The sequence below is a fragment of the Dermacentor andersoni genome, chromosome 9 (genome assembly GCF_023375885.2).
Source record: "Dermacentor andersoni chromosome 9, qqDerAnde1_hic_scaffold, whole genome shotgun sequence".
Taxonomy (NCBI): Eukaryota; Metazoa; Arthropoda; class Arachnida; order Ixodida; family Ixodidae; genus Dermacentor; species Dermacentor andersoni.
The window spans coordinates 34,608,720-34,635,002 of NC_092822.1; the positions used below are offsets into that span (position 1 = coordinate 34,608,720).

At 50.1% G+C, this 26,283-nt stretch overlaps 1 protein-coding gene across 1 annotated transcript in view; it reads right to left on the reverse strand.

Annotated features, from left to right (window-relative positions):
- The window catches only part of LOC126527414 (uncharacterized), a 157,841-nt gene that overhangs the window by 45,545 nt on the left and 86,013 nt on the right, over nucleotides 1–26,283 (reverse strand). Inside the window, exon 2 of the mRNA XM_050175232.3 lies at nucleotides 17,011–17,069. The gene's annotated coding sequence lies outside the window, so the exon portion shown is untranslated. The remainder of the gene's footprint in view (nucleotides 1–17,010; nucleotides 17,070–26,283) is intronic.

Below are 26,283 nucleotides of genomic sequence, written 5' to 3' on the forward strand. Positions count from 1 at the left end.
AACTAGCGGGAAAATGTAGCGCCACTGTCTATGCCAGTTTGTTGAAGAGCTCTGTGTCATAACGAGAATCGCGGAGCACTAAAGGTGCGACTTTCGTTGAACTTGGCCCAAGATATGATCAAGAATGCGGAAACACTATTTTATTCGACTGAAGACTTCAGAACAGGTTCGGAGTACCGTTTACAAGGACGGGCATTTTGACAATCGTGTTGTTGCCTTGGTGTGCGTAAACCTGCCACTCTTACATGGGTTACTATCTAAAGTCGGCTTCGCCAGCAGCACCCCAACCGTAAGCGCACCGGTTCTGTTCCTTCTTAAAACGCTCCTTCGCGATTCCTCGTGTAAGGACGGTTCAACACATCACACAAGAACCGTCTGTTCACTAACACATCTGATACCTGAATGGGACTGCCTATGTAATGATACACGCAGAACTATACATTTTCGCATCCCCAATGCCCATTCTACCTTCATATTACACGCTCGACAAGACACAGCCAGTAAACCATGCTATGGTGTCATTCATCCCTTCAGATCCTTGGAACACAAAGCGGCAGAGAACAGTAGATACAAGGAAACATTCACTAAGGCAAAATCGTGTCGAAAGGCTTTGCACTCTGAAGAAACTTTACACCCTTTGGAGCTTATCCTGTCCCGAAAGAATATTTCGTCTTGGATGCGTTCACTTTCTTTAACACTCTCCTCCTCGCCACTTTGCTGCCTTGAAGTGTGCGTCACGCTGACAGGTGCATGAAAATATCGGGCGCGCCGCGTCAGAGAAAGTCAACAAGCACGCGACACAGAATACGATTATTCTTTGGTGACAAGATAACAAAGCCGCAAAGGCTGCACCAACTTTTCTCAAGAGTTCGAAAGTCTGCGGAACGACACGTAGCTTGTTAAACGCTTTTTTTTTCCATGCCTCGATCCAGCGCGTGTATGGGCTTCCGGCACACCCAGCTAACAAAAGTATACAGCCTTGTACCACCCAACTCAGAGAGGCAGCCATCGCTGGGGCGTTGATTCGGACAGCACTTATTTCTCACCGAGCTGCTCGAGTGCGACAATGTTGCATGGGCACACGGCGCGTCGACCTTCGGTTTCGAGGGGTCCCACCCGCCCCTCGGTATACTTAACCCCTACGGGCCTTCTTCAGCGCCCCACCCACACATCGCGAGACAACCACCACGGCCGAGACAAGGTCGCTTCGAGACTCCGCCGCGCCACGTCACTGTGGCTTCATCGGGGAGCTGCCTGACAAACGCGGCCTAGAACACCTTAGAGTTTCCTGTAAAGCACGCTAGGTGAAATTCTGGCGCTGGTGTCTGCGCGAGCTGCGAGTACGGATGTTCGGCCATCTTGGGAAGGACGGGGCAGTACGTGGATTCGGCTAAGTCTAGTCCCGCTGACTTCAAACGGCTTCGCGCACTTTGAGAAAGAAGCATTCGCTTTAAAATATGTCGTTCAGCAACGCTGGACAGACCTTAAAGGGGGCATAATGCAAAGAATGGGCAAGGCGTGCAGACACGGACGCAGGAGAAGTGGACAACACGAACGCCGAAGAGGCCCCGATCACTTTGTACTTGCCAAGTCCTGCCTCACAACACGTTTTTTGTTTTATCACGAGGTGAATGCACACAAAATATTAATTAAGAAAATACACGCGGCTAAACAAAAGTTACTCAAGTTACACATTCGAAAAGAAGAAAAAGAAGAGAAAAAGCTTAATAACAGGTGACCCGGATCAAAGAAAGAAAACCTCCGCGCAAAAAAAAAAAAAATATGTGGTTGCGAAAGTATATGAGAGGCACTCTCCTGTGAACAGCGGCAGCTGACATCCAGAAAACAAACTTGATATAATCAGTACATATAGTCATTCTATCGCATTGTGTTTTATCAGTATTGTGGTGTTGCAGGCATAAGTTGGAGTCAGCTGACGCAAGACAGTTTTAATTGGAGCTCGCAGGGAATGGCCTTCATCCTGCAGTGGACCTAAATAGGCTGATGGCGATGATGATGATAACGGTAATGAGGAAAATTATGATAATTGTTAGTACAAACCTTTGAGAATGACTAACTGATGAGATAACTGGTATTGTAGATGCGCCGAAGGGAGTTAGCGCTAAAACGCTTCGCACACACACAGGACACTTCCTAAGGGCACTTTGTGTTAATTAGCGCTCAGGTACGACATTCGTAGAATGACGAAGAAACTCTAGAAGGAGGTAAATGCTAGAAAAGAAGCGCTCCTTTCACTGGCCGCTTCTGATTGGCCTTCGCGCGACACGGACATGTGCGGAAGATGAAGCTTGATCACGGAAGCTGTAGCAGGCTACAACGGGCAACCTGTGTCCTCTCCTCCTTCTGCTGGAAGACGCAACCGGCTCCCGATGCTCGAGCGTAAGGCACACAATCTTCGGTCACCTTCGCTGGTATCATTTTCAGCATCACGATTGGCTGGCATTTGCTCTTACGGAAATTCCTATCGTAACCACTTTTATGCGAATACGGGCCCTATACGTGATTCCCTCAGAAGAAAATTCGCTGAATTGCACGCAGTTGCATGGTGGGACGGGGTTTAGAAAGAAAGAAAGAAAGAAAGAAAGAAAGAAAGAAAGAAAGAAAGGAAGGAAGGAAGGAAGGAAGGAAGGAAACTTTTCGAAACGAAACAGCAAGAAACTCCGCCGAAGCACAGGTGTTCTCGACTGGCGGACCCGTTGGAGCAGACCCAGCAGGGGGGGTACAGGCCACTGCGGTTGCGTGGGCTTTTCCAATCGCAAGGCGGCCGGGGGGGCTCCTTCGCCCGATGGTCGCGCGTGCGCGTGTATGTAGGTTACGTGCGCCGCCGGCCGAGAGAAAACAGCTGGGCGCCTTCGCCTGCCCATACCGGCCGCCCGAAGCCGGCGCATGCAGCAGCAGCAGCAGCAGCAGCAGCAGCATGCATGCGTGCACGGTACACACCCACGGAACCCCGCGTGTCCGCGCAGCAAATGGGAGCCACCACGGAGGAAGAAACGCCGTGCAACTTGCTTTCCGGCGCGAACAGCGCGCGAAGCAGTTTGGCAGCCGGCGCAACGGCAATCAACGGGCACGGAGGATTACGCACGACGTTTACGAGACGCCCGTCCAGGAGACGTTCTCATGCGAATGTTAAGAGGGTCGTAAGGCTCGCTGCATTACCTTAGGCCAAGGCAGATATACTGACTGTGCAAAAGAAAGTATTTTACCGTCCGGCGAAGAGGAGTAAGTAAGCACCGGGCAGAGGATTACCGTATTACCGCACGGTCTACACGGAAATGTGGCACGGTTAGACTTCGCTGTTAAGAGAGTTTTACGTTGTCCGTAAACGTATTATTATATCTGGCGTCCCGAGTTACCGGAGAGATATATTGCACCAACGACGCTGACAGAAAGGTATTGCGACGCGAGAGAGAGAGAGAGAGAGAGAGAGAGAGAGAGAGAGAAACAATTTTATTTGCCACTGCCGGGTAGGAAGTTAGGGCAGGTAGGCCTTGTGTGGCTCCCAGGTGCGGGCGACGCAGTTTAACCGCAAAGCATGGAAAGCTTATACTGATGCCATCTGCCATCTGCCATATTCTGCTTAATTGCTGGTGTAAAGCGTTAGTAGTGTCATCATCTTTAACATGCAGTCCTTTCATGATTGTCCTTGGACGAAAACATTCACGCGACACAATAAATCTACCAAACGCATTGTAGTTCGACAAAGAGGCATAAGATGCCGCAACCAGCGTTACTGCTGTAGTACCTACGGCTCCAGTAGCCGGTAACCCTAACGGTAAAGAAGTTACGGGCACGCTAAACCTTTCCGTCAGCCAAACAACGCTAATGTCGCAAGTCGCTATTAGCGTTGCTGCTGTCGCTCCTACGGATCCGGTAGCCCGGTAACCCGTAAACAGTAAGAAAGTTACGGACACGCTCAAACTCTCCGTTAGCGAAACGACGCTGATGTGGCAAGTCGCTACCAGCGTTGCTGCTGCCGCACCTACGGCTCCGGTAGCCCGGTAACCTGTAAACGGTAAGGAAATTACGGACACGCTAAAACATCTCCGTTAGCGAAACAACGCTGATGTAGCAAGTCGCTACCAGCGTTGCTGCTGCCGCACCCACGGCTCCGGTAGCCCGGTAACCCGTACACGGTAAGGAAATTACGGACACGCTAAAGCATCTCCGTTAGCGAAACAACGCTGATGTAGCAAGTCGCTACCAGCGTTGCTGCTGCCGCACCCACGGCTCCGGTAGCCCGGTAACCCGTAAACGGTAAGGAAATTACGGACACGCTAAAGCATCTCCGTTAGCGAAACAACGCTGATGTAGCAAGTCGCTACCAGCGTTGCTGCTGCCGCACCCACGGCTCCGGTAGCCCGGTAACCCGTAAACGGTAAAAAAGTTAAGGACACGCTGAAGTTTCCGTCAGCGAAAGAACGCCGATGTCGCAAAGACGACGCGCTGCACCAGAGTATGTGTTTGTTTCCTTTTTTTCCTTCTGCCTCCCCCCCCTCCTTTACGGCCTGAGTATCCGTAGCTGCGTCATCATGATCCTCATCCCCAATATGGCAGCAGCGTAATTAAGAGGAGGAGGAGGAGATTTTAATGAAGAGAACGTAGGAGAGGTCGGCCTGGAGAGCGTGTCTCTAGCCTGCTACTCCTCACTGGGGAAAGGGGAAGTGGGAAATACAGGGAAATGTAGGTGGCGGGTGATTATGTTATGGTACAATAAGCTAAGAAATACACGTTGTCCAATATGCGGATGCGCAAGAGATTAATGAAGTAATTAAGCCCCTGTTCTGACTACTGAGTTAAGAGAACCCTCCCAACGTTACGCATATCGTTTTCCTGATCGCTCGTTGCACGTTCCCCAGCTTTCTGTTCGTGGCTTTTGAGAAATAACGCCCACAAGGATGGGAAAAAGAAAACCCACTCTAGTCGGTGACAACCTAAGAATAAAACGTTAAATTTAAGTATACGCTATCCCAACACAAACACAAATCGCATAGATGTTCCCGCCAATTAGATTCGCTGACTTGTGTGACGTCACGCGATTTTGCGTTTCTAGAACGGCCATTTTCTCCGTACAGATCCAGTTTGTATGACTGATTTTTGGATGAAACCTGAACGCCTTGACAACTTTTATTTTTTCTGACGTCTGTGTTCAGCCAAAGGTAACATTTTAGCTTGAGACAACGAGCTTTCATTCTCCAATTAACTTGACATTTACATTAGCAGAGCAAAGTCATTAAGCTGTGAGTTGACTCCAGCTGTCTCGGCTTTCTTTCACAGTGGAAGGGCAAGTTGCACGGCGTTCTTGTGGCTGGAGCTTGTACCGCATTCTTAAATTGCCACCGACTATAGACACGAACAGTGTGTCTTAATCACTGTTTTTCCCCTGTTGTCTGCGCTACTACTGAAGGCCATGAGTAACCAAATCCTCAAACTAAGGCCATCTTTTCCACACTCGTTGACGGTAGCTTTCATTCGAGCTACTTATTTTGTTTTTCCACTTGAGCCGCTGCCCTGAAACAGGGGCCGCTCAAGTTGGGAAAACTGTAGTGAAACGGAATAGCAATACGTCATTCGATGGACTGACGTGGTTTAAGGTCCCAAGACAACGAAGATGGCTATGAGAAAACCATGCGGTGAAGGGCTCAGGGCTGACTTCTGACCACCTGGGGGTTCGTAAACCTGCATCTGCACGAACCTATAAGTTGCGCGAGAGCGTCTGCATTCCGGCAGTGCCGGAAGGTATGGTCGTCGCGGGATTCGAACTCGGGACTTCGTGATCGGCACCAGAACGGCACAGCCAACGATCAGCGGCGCAGCAGGTCGCCAATGTGCCTTTCACAAACTCCCTGCACAGAGCACGTCGGGCCCTGCTCGTACCACAGACGGGTCGTTTCGAAGCGCTCCATTCACTCTCAATAGTGTAGTACATGCTTCGCGGCAATGGTCCTTATTTATAGAAGGAAGGGCGCTTTTCGATTGTGAACGCCCCGCGCGCAAGCGCTTAGGAAGCACACACGCGTTTTCGCTTCCCACGCCACGGCGCCAAGGCTATTCCTATATCGCAGCGGCCGAACAAAGCCATCAGTACAAAACTACAACACAATAGGAAGTGTTTGGACTAAAAAGAAAAGAAAGAAAGAAAAAGAAAGAAGGAATGTCTTCGAAGATAGAACTCACGGCCGCTTTCTGCGCAACAAACGTGTCAAAGGGTGATTTATCTTACTGATCGGCTAGGTCAAAATTAGACCGACCGCCGAGCAAACGGTTGTTGCCGAGAGTTTGCAGAGGCGATGCAATGCTGGGATATCATAATAGCTGGTGTTCCACTGCACGAAACCCACTCGCACAACCGCATACATGCGGAAACAAACGAAGGAAAAACGCGGAAACAGCATTCTTCGAGTGATCCGTAGCAACGACTGGGACACGGAGGCGGCCGCCCGCCCCGTTAAATTATCTTGAGTAACTCTATTTACTAAACCTAGGCATATGTGAGCTAAATCGAATCCTGAGGTTTCTTGCGTGCCAAAGCAACGATCTCTGCTCGGAGTGGGTGGGAAACACAGGCGCCCCCCCGACCCGATCCACGGCTTTAATTCTTCCCGGGTCAATCGTAGGTCCTGGGTCCTAATCCTAAGTCCAAAGTCTTGGACAATGAGCCCATCGCATGGTAAGTGCCGTCGAACCCTCTGAGCACGGCAAACTGCGGGCGCAACAAACAACCGCATATACCTTATGTGTCGGCTGGAGAACGTTCCATACTGCGGCGGCCCCGCGTACATGGCTCATGATGATTTCGAATTGCGCAAGCTAATGCAAATTGAGTGCGGTCTCGCTACCGTGCAGCCACATCTGGCTAATCACTCGGCTACTTTAACACCTGTAGATTAGGTTGGTTAGCACTTGGCAGTAACGCGAAATTTCGCTGCTACATTTATAATTTTGGGACCTGGGTCAGCCTAAAGAGACGTGTTCCGTCCTGCGGACGCACGTAAGCCGATAACGACGAGAAAGAGAAGCTCTCTATAATAAATCCTCTAAGTGCTTTTACCATGCCGCGTACGCGACACGCTACTCCAGATAGGAATAATGAGAAACGAAGCGGATGAGCAAGATGAGAGCGCGCGTGACACTTTTCACCCAACACGCACAAAACACACCACGACACGCGCAACCTGTATACAAACTGATTTAAAGCATTTGACCTGAGTCAGGTGTCTCTCAGGAGATTAACGACGACGATGAATCTACACTGAGGCTACGGTAACTTCAACGGGAGTCGCGTTCTAGCGCAGCCTAATCTGTCGTACCAGATTCCGCTCCGCGTAGCTCCCTCCCTCTCTCTCTCTCTCTCTCTCTCTCTCTCTCTCTCCGCCGTTTTGCCACCCTACGGAGTACACAGAAAAGAGTATCAATATAACCGACAAGGGCGTTTCCCTTCTTTCTCGAGCCCCCGCCAAAATAGGTACACAACGTTCGACGACGACGACGACAGTAACTGTGCCGAATAGAGGTATGTAACAGTAACTGTGCCGAATAAAGGTATGTAACAGCAATTGTACCGAATAAAGAGATGTAACAGCAACTGTGCCGAATAAAGGTATGTAACAGCAACTGTGCCGAATAAAGGCATGTAACAGCAACTATGCCGAATCAAGGTATGTAACAGCAACTGTGCCGAATAAAGGTATGCATGTGCACGGCAGTCACGGCAGCAGCCGCCGGTCGCTGTGGTATGGCGGCCGCAGCAGGCAGCCTTGTCACGCCAACGCCCTGGCCACGGCGCCGCCGCCGACGCATTGCACGCCGCTGTGCATACGTACGTAGCCGCCGTCCCCGGAGGACCGATCGTGAGACCTCGATATGAGGTGAAATCGAGCTTACAGGGGTGTCGCCTTTCTGACCACAAACAGCCGCCGTAAACGCCACTGCCGCGCCAGGTATGCTCACCCACGACGCCGGTGGAAGTATTTTTTCCACGCGTAAATAAGAAATCTGCGTAACGACGGTTATTCAGTCTCAACGGCTCGGCTCGCTCGTTCGCTTTAGTATTTCTTACAGGTGTAGCATTCGCCGGTGCGGTGTGCTCAAGACAGAGAGGGAGAGAGAGAGAAGAGAGAGAGTAATTCATGAAAGGCAGAGAGGTCGGCCAAGCCATTGATCTAACTCTAGCCTGCCACTCTGCACTGGGCAAAGGGAAAAGTCCTGAGTAAATGGGGAAAATCGAGTGGGTCGTGACGGTGAAAAGGGAACGTCCTGGGTGGAAAGTACAGGGGAATATCCTCCGTGTTACTGTACTTCTAAAACCATTTCGCAAGTAGTGGCTTGTAAAGACAATAGGGGTAAAGGGACACTCTACGGACGACATATTGAATCACTTGAGACAGGTTACGCGCGCACATTTTAAAACTATTTACTTTCGTGTGACAATAGAGTGTTAATCGTAACCGGATAAAACAAAGGCCAAGCTTCCTTTTTACTTAATTTCACACCGATGCTTCAGTGGTGCGCTCCATAATTGTGACGTCATTCATTTCAGAGTATCTTCCGAGCATTTGAGCATTTGTGGCGCGAACGAAGTTCTCGAAGCTTGTTGTATAGGTTGAGTCATATAGGGCGCTTATTCGAATGCAGTCTAGTCGTTACTTACCAAGCAATCAAATGGACCCGAGTAAACGCTTTCAAAACCCATGACGTCACGACGAACTGGTGCGAGAATTTCAGGGAGGTGTACGTCGCAACTTTCGTTTCGTTTTCGAGTCATTTCTGGCTTCTATACAAGCCTTCGCTCGAGGAACGCCTGAACATATGGCTGTCGCAGAAGTGTAATTCATTAGTGCAGTTTAACTTCGTAATCATCGCTCTAATACACCTTCAAAGGCACAAAACAGAGTCATTCCTCGCAATAGCGACGCACCAATGCAATTATGCCTCCTGCACTCATTTCCGACAGCGGTGCATCCAAAATCTATGGGCACCTTGCGATGGGCGAAAGCCTATGTATGACTGCCTATGTTGCTGTTGTCCGAACTGTCCTGCGAACGGACGCCGCCGTGGATCACCTGATTGATCACCGCTTTCCTGCGTCCACCGCGGACTGTGCCGAGCCAACACATGTACGGGACTCGATCGCGATCATCCATCATTTGGCGACGCGGTACTTTTATATTATATATATATATATATATATATATATATATATCGCGGCCGATGGGATATGCCACAGCGACCACCGCTGCTCTTATTTTTATACGCCGTCGATTATGGAGGTCGCGAGGAAAGCGCGCGCACTCGAGCGCCACGAAGTTACGTCACGGCTCGACTCTTCACGCAGTGTGTGTCGACGGGGAAAAGAGCGTTCGTTGTGTCGTCCTTTCTTCCTTTCCGCTTACCGCCGGGGTCCCGCGGATGGCACTTCCGGCTCACGATCGTGGAGACGCGACTCGCGCAACCCCCCCCCCCCCCCCCCCCCCTCCTCTGGGTGAAAGCGCCCACGCGACGCCAGAATACGGCTAGATATTCACCGCCATATGCATTAAAGATTAACCGGACCAAACCAGGTGTATAACTAAGCGCTGCCGTTATTTCTCGTCCAGCCACTTCATTCGCGGCCGCAGTAATCTGCTTCTAAGCATTTTTTTTTTCTTGACCTCTATACGGCAATAAAAGGCTCAGTACCAATAAAATCACGCACCTGCCAGGACCAGCTGGTTCTCCGTATAGGCAACGGTAGGCCGCAGTATGCATGACGTCATCAGCTGGAGCAGGTCTCTATACGGCTTGCACGCCAAGCACGTGGGCAGCGCGGATCGCACGCATTCGCTACGTGGAGCCGAGTAAGTTGGCAGTAGACACCGCTGCGCGATGATCATTTTTTTTTTTTTTGCTCGATGTCATCGCACTACAATCGCAAGGATAGCAGCAACCGCCAGGCGTATTATCGTCAAAGCCAGAATGGCCACGACACTCCGCACTGGTCCCTGAAATTCTTTCTACTCGAGGCCTCGGGTTTGAGTCCCTGCTCCGCGGTGGCCGCGTTGCGAACGGTAATTGGAGGACCGGGAACGGCCGTCGATAAACTGAAGCGAGGTACAGTAAACCTAAACCCGCGTCAACCACACATTCCGCTGTAGTGACGCGTCAGTTTGATCGTAAGCTTACACGCACTGGCATTGAGTGTGTGTTATCAAAGGCTGAGGCGAGTGGTAGACTAGTCGGAGACTCACGGGCTATCGTAAAGCACTGGGCCCGCGGTCAGACCGTTGTAACGAAATGCCTTGGACAGCATGAAGCCTGTAGGATATCCCCTTCCTGCAACAGAGCAGTCCAAATGTCAGCCGCGAGCGATATAGTTGCGGTATACATCCGTCGCAAGGTTCTCTCTCCAACATTCAGTAATGACACACTTCGTGTGTCCCATCAGTGTGCTTCGCTAGATTGCGCACACAAGGCTCTTTCAGTGGGACGCCTCACATTCGCCGCTCACGGGAAGACTACAGATATAGCTGTGCACGGTGAAATGGCCTGGACAAGTTTTGAAGCGAGGGAAGCTCGCAGTGAAATTTAATCACGAAGAACGACTCAGGAAGGTGGCAGAAAGTAAATGGGCCGGGAGAGTGTTCAGGTATTTGTACAGGAAAAACATTGATTCATGGTGGAGCAAATGAACTAGCAAGCTTACCAGCAAGTATGCGACCTGTGTGGTGAGCAACATGGCAACAAAGCATGTGAAGCGGAAAGTCAAGGCTGAAATAATCTCATGGGTGGCGGATATGGAAAAGAAACCTGCCATGAGTAACTACTTAAGAGGAAAAAACGAAATCAGGAAAGAAACAATTTGTGATAACTCAAAGGGAAGCTCATCACTTTTCGAAGAGAGATCAGGATGCCTTAGAACACGCACTTATGAAGCGAGATACCAGAAGGAAGAAGAAGTATGTGCTTGCTGCGGTAAAGCTAGGCACACGATGGAGCATATTTTATTGGCATGTGAAAATATCTGCACTGCGGTCAATTTAGGCATCTCTGACCTCCTGAGCAGGGGGAAACTAAACATGTGCGCAGTAGAGATTAGTGAGAGGCGATTGGATGATTGGTGGAATAAAAGTAAGGAAACGACAAACAACCTAGGCACACGAAAGCAAGGTTCCCAATAAAGGTTCAGAAAGTTTGGTGATGAGAATTCTTCGTGTTTCTTTCTTTATTTTTTTAACATACGTAGGACACTAGGCAATATAGTAACAAGAGCTTGGCGGCGCAACCCATCGCTCCGTTCCAAAGAGGACGCTCATAGCGTCAATGCAGCCCCGAATCTACCCACTTAACTATGGTGATACGACACGCTTTTGATACGACCGCAAGTGCTGGTAGTTTGCGCCTTCACATCTGTGTGTTTCAGCACGTGCTCCGTTTTGGTTGCCTACTGCCGCTGTGCGGTACATTTAGCAGGTTGTTGTATCAACAATACAACACAGCGCTTCGCTGTCGTAGTGCGCACATATTAAGCTCGTTAGCCGAGTGCCCTTGGGATAGCGAGCTTTAATGCGTCCCACAACATGAGTAGGAAACAACACAAGCTGTCGTTCGCACCGTTTATCCGTAATTATCCTTCCGCTTCCTACGTCCATCAATCCCCGACGAGGCAACATATAGCCTCGAGTCTTTCGTAATCCGAAGCCGGCGTGTGCGCAACCCTTACGCGCACGCTGAGGATAATAAGACATCGAAAGCGAAATACGAACGATGGCCGCTATAAAAGGAAGCATGCAACTCCGCCCCCTTCTATCCACAGTTCGGCGCCAACGCACAAACACATTCCAACAATCTAGACGCACTACAGATCGTAACCTCCCTGCTACAGAGACAAACATAGACACACGCACGCGCAAACGCAGCTGCGCACGCTACGAAAGCACACATACAGGCACGTACACACACACACACCGACAAACCGCGTCGCATCGCCGCTCGGGCGTCGTTCACGGGCGACGGCGAAACAAACGCATCAAACGGCGAGCGGGCACGCACGTCTCGTAGTTAACAGCCGTTGCGCAACCACGGAGACGACGACGCGCGCCGACGTATCGTCGCGCCTCACTCTCTCTCTCTCTTTCTTGCGTTGGTAAACAAAGAAGCGCTAATCATAGGCGGCGAGTGGCACGCGACGAAGCCTGGCACAGAGGTTGGGTCACAACGGGCAGCAGCTACAGAGCGTGTAAAATGGACAAAGACCTTCTTTCCCCCTTCGCTCTCGCGTGCGCGGTAATAATGAAAGATGACACCTCGTCTCAGCCCCCCCTCCCCCTCCGTACTTCTCTATCCCTCCCCACCTTCTCATTTTTTCGGCTGACCGGCGGCGCCGCAGGAAATGATGGAAGGCGGCCAACGCGTTGCTCCAAGTGTGGACACCGCGAGAGAACGGGCTCTCTTTGTGAGATGAAATGAACCACTAGAGAGAGAATAACGCGCTGAGGAGCAGGGCGGGTGAAAGCGAGAGTCTTTTCAATTCTTCTTTTTTTTCTTGTTTTGAGCAGGAGATGGGCGCCAAGGTCACGAGACACCAAGGTCAGTCATCACACTGTGATCGCCCGACAAGGTCGTGAAGAGTGATTATCCGAGAAGTTCCAGAGCTAATCAGCGGCAAGCGGTAAACACTTGCCGGGAGTCCACGCGAACATGCCATTACGGGAGAGAACCCAATAAGCCATTCTGAGAACACTTAAGAGCCAAACAAGGTGGTAATGCGTTAGCTGTCGTGCTAGGCTCGCACGACAAGCCTGCTTTAGAAGAAGGCTTCTAAGCATGGAAGCAGTCCGAAGTGCACGTATTCGAATATTAAACTCAACCTCTGTTACAAGTATAGGTAAATCTGGAAGCGAAACGATGCATTGGAGTAGTTTCGGTAACGTTCCTGTTCGAATTTATGCTGGCAGTACACTCCTGTCCACGGGCAGCCAGGTGCAAAACTAAGCATCTGAGCATCGATTACTATATGTTCTACAATCAAGTTCACGTACAGGTGCGAAACTAGGCACCCTATAGCAATGGGTGTCATGCCGTACAATCACGTTCGTGAGCATTCCTGCAAAACTAAGCATGTCAGCATCAGGCGCCACGTTGTATATTGTCAAGTTGATCAACGGTAGTGTGCACAAATAATAATCTAAAGATTGCCTTCTATTTTCTACAGTAAAGTTTATCCGCAGTGACGTGTAAAAGGGAGTACCGGTAATCGTAATACGATCGAGTTCACGGGAAGTCAGGTGCAAGACTAAGTATCTCACTGTCGAATGTCATGTACAATCGATTTCATTAGCAGTTAGATGCAAAACTAAGCATCCGAGCACGTATTGTCATGATGTGCAATCAAGTTCATCAGCAATCAGGTGCAAGACAAAGCACTTCAACATGTGGTGCCGTGTTGTACAATCAAGTTCATGGGCAGTTAGATGAGAAACTACTCCCCGCAAAATAGTTTTCCATGTTGCTCTACAATTTCCTCGGTACAGACCTTCAAATTAAGCACCTGAACATCGGGTGCCATGTTATACAATAAAGTTTATCCGCACTGAGAAGCAAAATTGAACATCTGAGTCATGTGCAATGTCGTAAAACACTTTCACGGGCAGTGAAGAGTAAAACTCCGCATCTCAGCACAAGATGTCATGATGTACTAGCAAGTTCATCAGCAGTCAGGTGCAAATCTTACAATCACAGCGTCAGATGTCATGTACTATCAATTTCAATAGCAATTAGATGAAAAACTATCTATCTGAGCACCTATTGCCATGATGTGCAATCAAGTTCATCAGCAGTCAGGTGCAAAACCAAGCACTTGAACATGTGGTGCCATGTCGTACAATCATGTTCATGCATTCGTGCAAAACTAAACATCTCAGCATCAGGCGTCACGCTGTATAATCTCAAGTTGATCAACGGTAGCGTGCACAAGTAATAATCTCAACACTGGATTCCATTTTCTACAGTAAAGTTTATCCGTAGAGACGTGCAAAAGCGAGCATCGGTAATCGTCGTACAATCGAGTAGTACAATCGAGTTCACAGGAAGTCAGGTGCAAAACAACGTAGGTCAATGTCGAATTTCTGTTGTACTATCGATTTCACCAGCAGTTAAATGCAAAACTAAGCATCCGAGCACGTTTTGTCATGATGTGCAATCAAGTTCATCAGCAATCAGGTGGCTAAACCAAGCACTTGAGCATCTGGTGCCTTGTTGCGCAATCATATCCATGGGCAGTTAGATGAAAAACTATGCATCTCAACGTAGATTTCCATGTTGCGCTACAATTTCCTCGGCAGACATGTACAAATTAAACAACTGAATATCCGGTGTCATGTTGTGCAATAAAATTTATCCGAACTCAGGAGTAAAATTGAACGCCTGAGTCATGTGCGATGTTGTGCAACATGTTCCCGGGCAGTCAGGAATAAAACTCATTTCCTAAGCAAACAAAATCACGATGTACTATCAAGTTCATCAGCAATCGGGCGCAAAACTAAGTACGTAAGCCTCGAGTGCCATATTGTACAATCACGTTCATTGGGCATAAAAATTCAGAACTAAACATCGATTCGAGTGCCGCGTCTTATACTATCGAGTTCTGGAGCTTCGGGCGTAAGAAATAGCATGTCAACTGTGACACTGCAGTACTTGATCCCTGTCTAGTCGGTTCATACTCGAGGAACACATAAATTAAGGTCAACAAGACAAGCCCAATAAATACTATTTTCCATGCTCTCACCCGGCTTTCCCGTATTTCGCCCAAGTACAGCTTTGGTCGCGTTGCCTTCCTTGTGTATGTCTTCCTCACGCTACACGCCTAGTTTTCTTCAATGACGCGCGTCTGCGACAGTTCTTCCGCAACATGCAGCGTCCCCGTGCACACGAGGAAAAGAGTGTCAAGCGTTAAAGTGTCCCCTTTGTTGACACCATAGGACAGCGTCGGGCCTGTCACAACAACCGGCATATAGGGACAAGCGCGGCCAAGAAGGGTGCGCTCCACTGGAGGTAGGACGCCGCTGATTCGCGCGTGGTTTTCTATAGGGTTCAGTTAACACCCGCAAGAGGAGAGTGACGCTAGTGTAAAGGAACTTGACCACACATCTCTACGCGGTGCTCCAGCATGCGTCTACACTTCCTTCCAGGGACGGTTTGACACGTTTCCGTACCCGACTCGTTTCGAGAAGGCGCTTTCGGCACGGGGTCGCCCCGGTGACCTGACACATCGCCCCCGCTACTCCCCCCCTCCCCCCCCCCCCCACTCTGCGGGACGGCCGACCAGGTTTTTCTAGAATTCCGGTCGACAGAGCGGTCGGCCACAAAACGACGCGCAGAAAGTTGTAACCGCCGTGCTTTCACTCTCGTCTCGTCCCCGCTCTCGTTTCTTGATGTTCTCTTGTCTTCTTTCTTTCTTTCTTTCTTTCTTTCTTTCTTCCAAGGTGGCGCTGCTATCGTCTCACCTTCTTTCGTGGGTCTTTAGCTAATGACTCTATACGCTCCTACAGCGGCCCGCGGAAAGGGTCACCGAAGAGAAAGCCACGACAGACACGAAGATGTGGCAGACGCGCTTTTTCATGGCGTCCACCACGGGACCGATCCACCTTTCTTCTTCTTTTTCTTCTCTGTTTCCACGCGAAACCTCGCGAAAGCTTGCTCGGCCGACCCCTAGACGCCGCCGCGTCGTTTGTACTCTTTCATTGCGGGCCTTTGCTTTGTGCTGTTTCTTTTAATTTTCCGGGTTCACGAGCGGGTTAGCAGCAATATGGCACGCGCGCACGCCGTTCTTTGACCCGAGCGAATGAAGCACGCTTTCGCACTTCTGCTACTCTAATGACATTTTCCTTTATTCCTTTCGTTCTTGCTTGCATTTCTTTAAAAAGTTCGGAGAAAGCACCTTATTTTCGGCCCGTCTCCTGGAAGTCTATACAGCGGCTTCACCCAACTTCCCTCTGATCCACTGCCGCAGAGCCACGGTGATTGAAAAGTGTCGCTCACTGAGAGAAACCAACAAAACATCTCGGGAGGGCCCCGAGGCATCTTGGGACATGAGCGATGATAAAAACTATCTGTCGATGCTGCCAAGAATGACAGCGATTACATGTAAATACTGTTATCGTTGTTGTTCCGACACAAAAGAACGAAGGACGACCCTGAATGAGCACAAAAAGGATTACAATGAACCCGAAAGTCCATGTCTGACCCACTAACTCCTTGACTCATTGAGTGTGCATAATGAGACCACGTGTTATACATTCTTTTTCAAAATACTACAACTCGGACTGATTGATATACGACACACCACCGCCTATGCGAGTAACTCCCAGGGCGCTGTGACGCCGTGAATAATGCTGGGATATAGAAAGCAAGGCGTATCTTAAACCTGGCTTTGGCCTAAGACATGGCCATATGGCTTTAGAAACGAAGCTTCCTCAGAATTAGAACTACATAACAGGTGTCGTTTTTCCCGCGACACTTCTTGTATTTGTGTTAGCTCACACCTAATATAGCAAGTTGAGGTCGTGGCCTCGGTAGCCGAAGGTAACGGAAGACGCGCGATTCAAAGTGCAGATACAGTGACGCAGACCTTGCCTTTCCTTTCATTCGAGAACACGTACGCTGGCGGTACGCTTGTAAACGAATGCTACAACTTTACATCCCAGCTTGAGTTCCAATATTTCAATTTTACAAGCTGTTCAAGTACAGGCTAAACCTGATTCCGCTGAACATAAGTGTGTTCACCGGATGCGCTTTCAATCATGTTTTGGCTCTGCGAGTAGGACGTTAATCCGAAGCCCCTGCTTGCCGGGACTCCCATACATGCAACAGCACCAGAACGCCACTTTTGCCGCTACAGTTAACAGTAAGAACATCTACGTTGGTCATGTTATTGTGATGTAATGCCTCGTGCCTTCGAAAAGGCAACGAGACCAACCTTGCGCATAGGCGAAGCCATCAGCGTGTAAGACTCACCTGTTCAGGAAACGGGTCCGTAGAGCCGGCGGTACCGTCCTAGCGACTCCATCGTACACCTGCAAAGATGGAAACAAGAAAAAAGATTGTTTACATCAGCACAAGCCGACAAACTCGTCTGCTCGGCAAATGCCCTTTAGCGGACATGCGCCACTCTTTGAGGTCATTATTGATCATCATCATCAAACTTCGCGCGGCCCCAGACTGCAGAATGAGCGCCATTCTAGCAGTCCGCTGTTCTTCAATGGCGTCAGTCAATCATCCAAACAAGAGAGAGAGAGAGAGGGGGGGGATATAAGGAAGGCCGGGATATTAGCCAGTCAAGAGTCTGGTTGGCTGCCCTACGCTGGGGGAAGGGAGAAGGGGAAGAGAGACAAGGGAGAGAAAGGGGGTATGGAGACTCGTTCGTTCGTTCGTTCTCGAACGTGGTGCACTGTTTCTCGCACGTCGCGACAATCGCACTCGGAATGGTCGCTATGTTGATGTAGACACACATACCGCTTCGTGAAAGTCGTGTATAATCGTATACGAGGGACAATGCACCCATAACCTCGCTACGGGCCATGCGACTGTCCGGTTGTGACCAAGTGTCCTTTTGTCGCAGTTCACGTAAGTTTTATCAAGCTTTTTCTTAAAGCATACAAACTTAAGTATAAGGAGTTCCAGCGTCTCGCAGCTTGGCTTCGTCTTTCACCGCAATTTCAGTCTTTCCAAACTGCCCACCCCCACTTCCCGTGTCCGAAGCCCGCCCATGCCTGGCCGAGTGTTAGTGACCTTGTAGGGAGCGGCGAAGCGCGACGGCCAGCGAGCCTTCATTGATACGAACACACACACACACACACACACACACACGCCCCAATAACGATCGCCAACGCCGCCAACCGTGCACCTGGCGATATTGGCATTTTACAACTCTGTTCCATAGTAGTATCACCCATTCTTCTTCCTCACGTTCGTTGGAATTTCTATCGATTCGCACAGCTGGCCTTTCGTCATTCGAGAAGCCCTTCGCACGTGATAATGTCTTTCTCTTTTCTTCTTTTTTAGCCGGTGAAACCACTCGATAGCTGCCGAGGATGGTGGCTTTTGAAATCCCCCCGTCTGACAAGAGCGAAAGAAGCATTATGCAAAAAATAAGTGAGGCGTGCTGACAGGACACAAGAGTAGAGAAGTGGACAAAACTGAAGGGAGCACTGAGGTGAAAAAATAAAGAAGACACAAAGCTCATCTGCGCATGCTCAGGAATGGTAGCATAATGAATCCTTACCTACTAGCTCAGCTTTCTGTCGTTCTACGAAAGAAGCAAGCAAGCTCCTGTAAGCAAGGCTTGTAGCTACCGTCTTTGGGAGGCGCACGAGCACTGTTCGGACTGTATAAAGTATGGCTTCGATCGGACCACTGTTAAATAACACTAGCCAAGTAATGAGGCTTACAGTGTTTGAACGAGAAAGTTGAGTTGCTTTCGTGACGACCGAGCAAAGCATGCAGCTTCCTTTTAAAAGACGTCTCGAGCCAGGTAACAAATCCACGAAGTCGTTCACAGAGCCAAGAGGGGCGGCACTTTCGGATGTTTAATTGTCAGTACTGCACGACATAATGTTCAGTAAAAAAACGGGACATTGCATGAATTCGTCAGCAACAGTAGCGTTCGCGGGGGCAATCACATAAAGCCTGCTTTATCCCCCGGGAACCTTGGCCGCGAAGTGTTTCCTGGACAGCATGCTACCCCTATAGAGCTGAAGCCTAGAAGAACGTTAGTTAATCAATGACTAAGTGACAGCGTTAGCCGGGTGGCGGCAACTGCCTGTAGAGTCACCAAGGGTATAGAATCCTTTATCCAACTACAACCAATCAACAATGCGTTAATCTCTTATACTCCCATATAACCAATTAAAATGCACCGTATCAAAAGCTACTCGTCGTGTTGGTCACAAGAAGCGTTCCTCCATTATCCGCCTCTAATCGCCCTTTGTACGACGGCGCGGCTCAATGGAAGCCTCGGCGCGGAAGGATTAGCGGCGCACAGTGGGCGTGCCTTCCTTTTATCTGTGAATCATGCAATCGGCTCTCGCTGATTGGCTGACAGGAGCGCTAGTATTATCTGGATTCCGCGGGGTTTGGGACAGCGATCGACACCAAAGATACAGACAACGTATCGAAACCTAAAGTGATTTTATCAATCCGTTAATATGATTATCGAACCCTAAAGGTGGACGCTGTAAAAGAAAACGAAACGTGGTATGGTACAGCGGGAGAACTAAACAGATTGGTTCACTTAAGTGAAACACCAACTAGTGCAGAGACCGTATACAGCAGACACGAATACACGCGCAAAGACCGCAAGAAGACAGATAATTAGCCATGTACAAATCTGAAGGGAAAGAATTGTAAAAGCGTGCAGTGGTATAGCAATGTGGGACGCTCCAGGCTACCGAGCGAATTCACTCGGTAGAGATCCGGTGGAAAGAGAGAGAGAGAAAAAAAAAACTGGATCCGGAGCGAAGGCCGACCCCCAGCTCGACACAGACCGCCATTCGACTGTCGCCCGCGCTCCGCATACAGCGAAATCAGCTGGGAGAATCTTCGGGATCGACCTCGCCTTTGCGCCCAGCCCCACCACCGTCTCACTTCGCTCCAGTCTTTTCTGGCTTCTTTCTTTTCTCTCAGTCCTTTCGATTCCCCTCAGCCAGTTTCTCCGCGCAACCGCGGGATTTCATAATCCGACCCCGCATGCATCGAACGCTCGTCCCCCTAGTTTCCGTCGGCTGCGCGCAGGCGCGCGATATGGCGCAGCTCGCTGGCCGAGTGCCACGGGTGCATAGATAGATGTACACAATGCCTCCGGGTGAATCCAGAGTGCAACGGTGAGTGTGCGTGAGCCAAATAGGTGAGCGGTGAACGAATGATTGACCGATAAAGCCAGCACGCGTTATGTAATGTATACCGTGGACATGTGCAGTTGGGCAGTTCGACCCGCGCACGGGAAACAATGAAGTCAACAGTTAAGAACACCTGCTCTGGGGAAATACCGACGAAGTGTGTGTGTGTTGGTCGTAAATAGCGGAGCCAAAAAACTGTGACCGATAAAACTGTCACACGAGACCACAACTTTCGTGGGGTTGAGACGGGGCGCGAGAAGTTAGTACCACGAGCGTATATCAATTCGTTTGAGTTTGCCGGTCAACTGTCACGGTGATTTCAGTGAGTGATGCGGCGTTTCGCTGCTGAGGGAGAGGTAGCGGGTTCGGTTACCGACCGCTGCGACCACATTTCGATGGGAGCGAAAGGCGAGAAACACTCGTACGTATACTTAAGAGTACCTGTACGTTAGTGAACCGTTAGCCGGTCAAAATCAATACGGAACCTCCCGCAATAACGACGTCTCTCAAATTCCGACTAACTCGCTGCATTATTATGGGCCGCCAAAATCCACGAATCAATCAACGAAAACGCCCTTTTTTAGCGTTACATATAATCATTAGGTCAAAATTCCTTCGTGCTCGGGTTTAGGCGTGCGCTGTTTCTCGTTAAATCCCCGACGAAGAGACGAGCACTTAACGAAGCGTTCACTCCGGGTTGAGGCTTAATTCCCTCGTTCGCCTACGTGCTGTTCACACCGGCTGCTCTGAGGATGTGGCACGTGATTGAGAAGGCTTTCCTTCTTTCTCGCACCGCGTTGTAATTCACTTCGGACCATACCCTGCAGCCCTCAGCACTTCCTTGCCAAATGATAAGGCGAAGTATCTTTTTTTTTTCCTGCCACGCGTGCTACACCTCGTTAACCGCTACCGCTGCTCCCCCGTTAAGTCAAACGGGCAATCTCAATCTCAGGCGCTCTGTCCCGTCTCCTTCCTTGTTTCTGTGTGTGTTCGCGCCTAGTACCCAAGATAAGTCAAACAAGCTATATGTGTCACTTAGCTTCCAACACGGCGTTGGATATGAGTGTCTTTCTTTCGTTTTTCGTCCGTTATGGGTTCTAAACAAAAGCGAATAACAGCACGAGCTGCAGAGCGATAACTCAGGGAGTCCGGCGTAAAGCAGTTTTTCTTTTTAAAAAAAGGAAGAAAAAAAAGGAAAGCCCAGTCAGGCAGAGCAACATGCGCGCTTACCTCGCGTCACGAAGCTCCCGCGTCTGGCGCACTGCCTCAATCTCGAGTCATCGCCGGCGCGGTACGTATAAGCTACACGGCCTCGTGATCTACACAACTCAGACGTCGCGCAGGTGCCCCCGCTCGCACGGCCGTGAGGCCAGTGGTAATATAACGCAGCCTATATACCTTTCCCACACGAAGATTTCGCGCCGCTTCCATTTTACACTTTCTAAATGCTCTTGCCTCCCTTTTACGCGCTCGCTTCAGGATAAGGCCGCCGCTTATATTTTCGACTCGATTTCCGGTTCATGGGCACCGAAGTCTCAGGCTACAGACACGAGACTTGTAGATTTAAAGCGAAAGCTTTACTGGCCGCCAACTTGCGATTTCGCCGTGGCGGTGCTCCGAGGAGGCACATGACGTCACACCGCGTTCCTCGTCGTTGCATTCGCCTCCGCTCGCTTCGCCAGCTACGTCGCATGCCTGATAACATGTCGGAGGATTGAAAAGGAGACCTCGCGTGCACCGCAACCGCAGTTGAGGCGGCAGTGTGGACGGCGACGATTCTGATAAGCAGGAGGAGGCCTGGAATCGACATCGGAACGAGATGAACAGGAAACGAATCGCCCAGGAAAGAGGCGAACAGCGCGCCGAACGACTGGCTAAACGCCGCAACATAACTAGACAACCAGACTAACCTGGACTTGCAAGCAAGATTAACCAAGGCTAACGATGTTATGCCTTAGGTTTCGCTACGTATATTCTGGCATAGCCGAACTAAGCCACTGCCAATTTTTTTGCTAAGGGCTCACTGAAGCCACTTTAAGTTAACGCGCACGGGAGCTTCCTCGACTCAAGTTGTTCTTCAGTACCGAAACTACTAAGCATGCATGCGCGCGTGAACCAGAAGGAGGGGGAGTCCGAACTTTAGGTTGCGCAACTGATAATCTCGGCTTGAAAACCACTCAGGCGTTCCCGTTTACTGTGGACCACCCTGTATGCTCACGATCGACGCCTTCGTTGCGCGCAACGCGTACAGGCAACGTACACGAACACGTCCACAAAGGCGTCTTCGAGAACGCGCAATCTCGACGCACGTCAGTCACGCATACACGCACACAACGATTCAAAATAAACAACGAACCATATGCGCTACAGCGAACACCGACAGATTTACACGTTCAATGAATAAAGGAAGAAAAAGAAAACATCCAACACCAAACGCCGGGATCCTTTCTACGTTTACAAACAGAGTTCCCAAAGGACTTCCGGTGAAGCCGTCTGGAACAATACGTTACCAACAGCCTACAAACATATAGAACTCTCCAGCTGGCGATCGTTCTGCTGTGCACGCTAGAATGTTCGACGAACGAATTTTACAACTTAGCTCAACAAGGAGGCTGCATACGTGAGCTCGACACAGCGCGTTCCTTACACCTGAACGCACCAAGAACGTGTGCCTGCAGCTTATACTGAAGTGACTAAAGGCTTCGTTTTTTTTCCCCTGGCTAACTTGACTAACAAAAATTCACGACCAGACGCCTTCTGGCGTCACGACTAACGTTATCGACGCCGCCATGTTGTTGTGGAGCCAGCACGCATCGCAAAGCTACGCTTTATCTCCACATCCGATCATCGGCAAGCACGGTGGAACGCAGCGAGCAGATAGATCATAATGGCTCACGTGACGTCACGTCAGCACACCCTATATCTCCCGTGCAGTGCACGCCGCCGATACGCTCCGCAGAACGCGGCTGTTGCAAAGCCGTCCGGGTACGGAAAGTGTTTCACACGCAACAAGAACAAAAGTGCAATACGAGCCACCGAAGGAAGCTATATAGCAAGCAAGGGAAGAACAGCAACCTACAAGCTCCCGTAGAGCACGATATAAGCGCTTCAACACGCACAGCTCGCACAAACGCACACGCAACGTTGCGTCTCTCGAAGCGCTCGCACATGTATACGTGCTCGTGCACACACAGCGCCGGGCGCGAGTATACCGCTGACTTCCGGGAGCACAGCAGCGCGGCTATCTAGATAGACGCTGCAACCCGTTACACACGCACATACTCTCTCTCTCTCTAGATGTATACTTCTTGAACGAGGAACTGGGGAAAGGTGGGGGGGGGGGGACCCGTTACAGGAACACGCGGATCTCTCTCTCTCTCTCTAGGTGCATACTTCTTGAACGAGGAACGGGGGGGAAGGGGGGGGGACCTGTTAAAGGTACACGCGGACACACACACACACGCACACACACACTCTCTCTCTCCCTTTATACGTGTATACTTCTTGAACGAAGAACGAGAGGGGGGGGAAGTGGGGGTGCATGCATACACGCGCGATGTTACAAGATGGACGAGCACGCGCGAGCGGAAGATGCGCGTCCCTGCTGCTTGCACACATCGCACGCAGCAGGTCGGCGTGTACATACGCCAGGACGAGGCAGCAGGAGGAGGCATCGAGATCGAGAGCAGCGTGTCCAGTGCTGTCGTGGTGGTAGCTAGCAGGGGTGGACGGGGGGACTGGAGATCGTCCGGCCCCCCCGCGCGCGAGCGGTTTGTGTATACCTGATGGTGACGGCGATGCGGTTCCGCGTTAACGTTTTATAACGGGGCTGTCCGGCGTGTAAACTATGCGGAAGAACGGAAAAGAGAAGTTCTTTATAACACGACGATGAGATAAGAAGCGCGCGTTAGACCACGATTTCGGTTTACACCTTTGGCTTACACAGCGCGGCACTGTTTTGCTATCTTGCATCGAAGCAGGTTTATAGCACGGAAAGCGTGCGCTTTCCCGCCCTGTGTATATAGCATATGTAGTGCAACGTACTCCCGCAGAGTGTGCCCGTATACATATACTGCCTAAACGACAATAGGCGTGTACGTTATGTACCTGTGTATATATATGCGTGTTTATATACACATATGTACAGGCGCCGACAAAAGTGGTATACTCCACGCAGCAGGAGCCGGAGCAAACTGCATCGCAACGCCATCTACAGGCAGCATCTGGGATCGAGACAGCCAATGGGCGCCCTTTATTATCTGCAAGCATGTCGCTTGACTCGTGTCAATGTTTCGCGCTTCAGCTCGCCAATATGCCGAGCGACGCCACTGCAGAAGCAATCTGCGTGGAGTATACCCCTTTTGTCGGCGCCTGTACATGTACAGCCGGTGGCAGAAGCCCATGCAAATCGCGACATCGGAAAGGAAAAAATACATTCCGTCTATATACACAGTCGTATATGGCGTAGTCGTCTCAATGCACTATTACGTTGATCGAACTGGCGGACGTAGGCTGTACCACCCGATTTCAGCGCCCTGCATGCCTGGGCTTCGAATAAAATGTACTTTTTTGCGGCATACACGGTGTCCCCAGACTTTTGCTCGGGACTGTATAGACTTGTGACGTACACAAACAGATTGCCGCGAACCGCACTAAGCTCACGCAGCTATAGGCTATGGGACCTCTTTCTGTATACCAAATACACGTGTAGCCTTATTGAAGCCTTTATTACTAAATTACAATTCTAACGGACTCGCTAAAAAAAAAATTAAGCGCACGGAGACGGTAAAGTGGTTGCCGTGCCGATCGGCACGTATGCCTGCCACAGCACGCCCGCTGATGCGCCGTTCGAGCTTATTTTGCAAATTCCTCTAATCGATTGCACGCAGGTTATTCGCGCAGCGTTGTACTCTCGGACTCGTCATCTTGTTTGCAATCTAAAGCCGAACGAGCGCCGTCTGAATCCGGCATTTTACAACCTCTAATAAAACTCAACGCAGGCTTTTCTTTTTATTTCTTACTGCACCAGTTCCATAAATCCGGCTGATGATGAGGTGGTAGAGGAAGCCTACCACTAGTAGGATAACCTCTCTCGCCTTCTTCTCGCGTCCCCTTTCCCTTTAAGATGGAATAAATAAAGTTGTTTCTCTCTCTCTCGACAGTGAAGCCATCGCCTTTCTTAATAATATTCCTTTTTCCTTATTATTTAGTTTCGCTGCCTATCCGCACGACACCTTGATTTCGGAACACTACTCTCAGCACACTTGCAGGCACATGCCCACACATACAAAAAAAAAAAAACTCGCATAGCTAATTTTAATGGCACCGCAAAGTTTGAAAAAAACACACGCACCGTGAGGCACACCTGTAGGTTCAGGGACAGTGAATAGAAAACAAGATGGGAGCACTGGTGCAGCAAGAGGGGTGGGGGGAATGGTAGGGGCGCAGTAAAACGCCGGGGGGGAAGGATGATAAAAACGAGAGTATATAGGAGATAAAAAGAAAGAGAGAAGGCCGATTCACGAAGCGCTTCGGATGGCGCGAAATCCGACTCAAGGATGGCCCGTCCTAGATTTCTTTGTCGGGACCCGCTCGAGCGCACGCCGGAGGCGTTCGCAGAAGCCCCGAAAAGCCCTAAGGGCGCCGCATCACGCGCAAGCACGAACATATATCGATTCGTCTGAAGTAGCACGCTCAGACAAAGCTCTCTAGTTTTCGTTAAAAAGCTCACATTTCTTTCTCTAGCAGTAAATAAATTATGGAGTTCTACGTGCGAAAAGCGCGATCTGACTACGAGGCGCTTCGTAGTCTGGGACTCCAGATTATTTTCGACCAGCCGCGGACGACTTGGGGGCCAGAGCGCGCTAGCTCAAGTCCACAGTGGAAAGTAATTTGAACCCTCAAAAGTCAATAAGGGTGCAAGTCGGTCTGTACCTCCCATCCTTACACCCAAAAAGAGTGTGCGTATGGGATATCTACACTGAATTACACCCTTATTTGCATTTAAATGTGTATTTTTTTAGAATTCAGCTCTTAGGCGTTCATTCCTGCGGCGAGTGTCGGCGTATTGTCTCTCGTCACCGAGCGAACGAAGACACCGAAGGATGAAAATGCGAGAGATGAAACAGGGCGATAGGGAAAGGAGCGCGAGGAGGAAAGCGGCAGAGGAGAGTATGCCGAATGCGTGGGAAGAAAAGTGACAGTGCCGCGAAAGACGGGCTGTGCGGCGACGATACCTACGAGATGGCGCCACAGTAGTAGCGCGCGTCGTCTCTATGGAAACAAAGAGCTGCATGAACGGAGGTCCGTGTGCGGCGGCTGCTGTGACTCGAGCCCACGCGTCACCCGCGCGCTGCCTCTCGCGATCTCCTGATAGCGATGCATTCGCGCCACA